The sequence below is a fragment of the Rhinopithecus bieti genome, unplaced genomic scaffold, assembly GCF_001698545.2.
Source record: "Rhinopithecus bieti isolate Rb0 unplaced genomic scaffold, ASM169854v2 scaffold_19737, whole genome shotgun sequence".
NCBI lineage: Eukaryota > Metazoa > Chordata > Mammalia > Primates > Cercopithecidae > Rhinopithecus > Rhinopithecus bieti.
The window spans coordinates 2,333,022-2,337,216 of record NW_016809683.1 but is presented as its reverse complement, the minus strand read 5'-3'; the positions used below and the strand labels follow the sequence as shown (position 1 = coordinate 2,337,216).

The 4,195-nt window shown below is 40.5% G+C and overlaps 1 pseudogene; it reads left to right on the top strand.

The window, feature by feature from the left end:
* The first annotated feature begins 997 nt into the window (after positions 1-997).
* On the top strand, positions 998-2,498 carry LOC108540858 (tRNA (guanine(10)-N2)-methyltransferase homolog; annotated as a pseudogene).
* The last annotated feature ends 1,697 nt before the right edge of the window (positions 2,499-4,195 follow it).

Here is a 4,195-nt window from a genome sequence, read left to right as displayed (position 1 = left end):
GACTCCGTCTCAAAAAAAAAAAAAAAAAAAAGAGTTCCTCTTTCTCTGTCTCCTTGCCAGTATTTGTTAATTTTGTCTTTTTACTAACAGCCATTTTAATGAGGGTGAGATCGCACCTCATTATGGTTTTGATTTGCATTTCCTGATGATTAATGATGTTAAGCATTTTTCTCATATGCCCATTGGCCATGCATATGTCTTCTTTTGAAAAATGTCTGTTCAGATATTTGCCCATTTTGAAATTAGATGATTTGGCTTTGTTGTTATTGTTTTGCTGTTGGATTGTCTGCCTTCCTTATATATTCTGCTGTCAAACTCTTGGCCTCAGGCCATCCCCCCTTGGCTTCCCAAAGCACTGAGATCACAGGTGTGAGCCACTGCACCCCGCTTTTATATATTCTGTTTATTAATTCCTTATCAGATGAATAGTTGCAAATATTTTCTCCCATGCTGTAGGTTGTCTCTTCACTCTGTTGATTGCTTCCTTTAAGCACTGAAGCTTTTTAGCTTGGGGTAATCCCATTTATCTATTTTCACTTTTGTTGCCAATGCCAAAAAACCTTTAGCCCCGAGCAACGTCCTCCCGAAGTGTTCCCTCAATGTTTTCTTCTAGCAGTTTTATAGTTTCAGGTCCTGCATTTAAGTCTTTAATCCATTCTGATTTGAATTTTTCTATATGGTGACTGATAAAAGTCTAGTTTCATTTTTCTGTATATGTATATCCAGCTTTTCCAGCAGCATTCATTGAAAAGACTGTTTTTTCACTACTGAATGTTCTTGGTGCCTTCGTTGCAAATCAGCTGGCTGGTCTCAGTAGAGACTCTGCTCTGGGAGGGAGAAAGAGGTGGGAACTCGTGCGAGCCACGAAGGTGCACGGTAGGCAACTACAACGGTGCTGCTGTGCACCGTAAACAGGTATCTGCTGCTCATGATCCAGGAGCACCTGGAGTTGCACCTGCTAAACCCTGAATTGTAATCGTCTGATGTTGAAGCTTAAATGCCTCAGGAAATAAAGTCTTTGCTTTCATTTTTTGGAGGTCAGTTCATCAGCAGTCAAGAAACTTGGAAAGTCGCCATTTTAAATTCTTAGCATTCCCTCTGAAGATATTGCAAGAAATTTAATGAAATGGAGAGTCTATGTGTGACCTATGGAATCATGGACAATCTCCCGAGGAGCGGTACAGTTCTCTTAAAAATTACCCTCTGGAGAAGATGGTTCCATTTCTACGTTCAGACTCTACATATAAAATAAAGATTCACACTTTTAATAAAACACTGACACAAGAAGGGAAAAATCAAGCGAACAGATGCACTTGAATGTCTGCCATTTGAAGAAAAAGTGAACTTAAAGAAACCACAACATATATTATTATGGTTTGGACCCAAACTGCCTTCCTGAGAAGCCACATAATATTTATTTTGGTAGATGGATTTCAGATGGATGGAGAGCGCTTATTGAATCATACAGTGTCAAAAAGAGGCACTTTGTTGGAAATACAAGTATGGATGCTGGTTTGTCATTCATCATGGCTAACCATGGAAAGGGAAAGAAAATGATATTGTCTTTGATCCATTTGTTGAAACAGCAGTGGACTGTAAGTTGGGTCTTCTAGAAACTCACTCCAACCAAATGGATAAGGTTCTGTCTAAGAAAGCAAAGGAAAGCTTTTCTATTCCTCTTGACAACTAGTTCTTCTAGGTGGCCTCCTGACAGCATCTGCTCATTTTGGTGCATATGTTTATGGGACAGACGTAGACCACAACACAGTTCAAGGCTTGGGAACAGCCAGTAGGAAAAAACAGCTATGGAGAGGACCAGATGAAAACATTAGGGCCAATCTTCGTCAATATGGTTTAGAGAAGTATTACCATGATGTCCTGGTTTCAGATGCATCTAAATCTTTCTGGAGAAAAGGTACACATTTTGGTGTAATCATTACTGATCCTCCATATGGTATCAGAGAATCTACGAGAAGAACAGGTTCACCAAAGGCAATACCAACGGAGATAGAAAAATGTCCAGAAAGCCACATTCCTGTTTCCTTGAGTTATCATCCGAGTGATATGGTTTTTGACTTGTTAAACTTCTCAGCTGAGACCCTTGTGTTAGGTGGAATACTAGTCTATTGGTTACTAGTGTATACATCAGAATACACTGAAGAGATGGTGCCCTGGCATCCTTGCCTGAAACTCGTTAGTAACTGTGAGCAGAAATTTTCCAGTCACACATCAAGATGTTTGATCACAACGGAAATGGTGAAGAAATTTGAGAACCAGGACAGTCTATGTGTGAGCTATGAGATCATGGACAATCTCCCAAGGAGCTGTACAGTTCTCTTAAAAATTACCCTGTGGAGAATACCATTTTCTTCAGATGGTATTCACATCTACAAAGTGATCATTTTTTGCCGTACCAAGGTCACAATTCCTTCTGTGAGAAATATTTTAGTGGGGTAACAGAAAAAATTGCCAAGGAAGAACAATCCAGCCAGGAATGAAAATTAAGATTTTGACTATGAAGAAAGGATGAGAATTTGATAGAAAAGACGTCTGGATGTGAACTTTCATGTATGATCCCAACAATATGTACTGTTTTAAAATATTTTGTATAAAAATGGTACAAAGTAAACTGAGCAATGCTTTTAAAGTTATCTTTGTTTTATAGACGTTTTTGTTGTATGTGTTACCTTTTTTTTTTTTTTTTTTTTTTTTTTGAGATGGAGTCTCACTCTGTCACCCAGGCTGGCATGCAATGGCGTGATCTCGGGTCACTGCAATCTCTGCCTCCTGGGTTCAAGTGATTCTCCTGCCTCAGCCTCCTGAGTAGCTGGGATTACAGGTGCATGCCACCATGCCCAGCTAATTTTTGTATTTTTAGTAGAGACAGGGTTTGCCCATGTTGGTCAGGCTGGTCTCAAACTCCTAACCTCATGATCCGCCTGCCTTGGCCTCCCAAAGTGCTAGGATTACAGGTGTGAGCCACCATGCCTGACCATGTTACAGGTGTGAGCCACCATGCCCGGCCATTAAATAAGATCCAATCTTTTGGATTTGATTTAATTTATATTTGTACTTTCAAGTATTAAAGGAGATTGACTCAAAATAGTTTTTTAAAACAATCTACAAAGGGAATTAATATTGTTGACTTTTAAAACATATCTGCTGGACATATTATAAGCAATTAATAGTAGTTAAGAATTTGTTCATTAAGACCGAGTACAGGGGCTCACGCCTGTAATCCCAGCACTTTGAGAGGCCAAGGCGGGCAGATCATTTGAGGTCAGGAGTTCAAGACCACCCTGGCCAACAGGGTGAAACCTCATCTCTACTAAAAATATAAAAATTAGCCGGGCATGGTGGCAGGTGCCTGTAGTCCCAGCTACTCAGGAGGCTGACGCATGAGAATCACTTGAACCCGGGAGGCGGGGGTTGCAGTGGGCTGAGATCACACCACACTGCACTCCAGTCTGGGCAACAAAGTGGGACTCCATCTCAAAAAAAAAAAAAAAAAAAAAAACCAGAAAAAGAAAGAATTTATTCATGAGGTGGATTTATTTAATTTGGTTTATGATTATCATCTATTTACATTGCCACCAATAAAACATACTGAGAATTTCTAAGAAAACAAAAACGAAAGCAAGAAAATCAGTTGGCGGCCGGGCGCGGTGGCTCAAGCCTGTAATCCTAGCACTTTGGGAGGCCGAGACGGGCGGATCACGAGGTCAGGAGATCGAGACCATCCTGGCTAACACGGTGAAACCCCGTCTCTACTAAAAAATACAAAAAACTAGCCGGGCGAGGTGGCGGGCGCCTGTAGTCCCAGCTACTCGGGAGGCTGAGGCAGGAGAATGGCGTAAACCTGGGAGGTGGAGCTTACAGTGAGCTGAGATGCGGCCACTGCACTCCAGCCTGGGCGACAGAGCGAGACTCCGTCTCAAAAAAAAAAAAAAAGAAAAAGAAAATCAGTTGGCTATAAATACATGGATTTATTTCTGGGTTTTCCATTCTGTTCCATTGATCTATATATCTGTTTTTATGCCAGTACCATGGTTATTTTGGTTAAGATGTCTTTGCAGTATATTTTGAAGTCAGGTAGTGAGATGATTCCAGCTTATTCTTTTTGCTCAGGATTGCTTTGTCTATTTGGGATCCCCATAAGAATTCTAGGTTTTTTTTTTTATATATATTTCTGTGA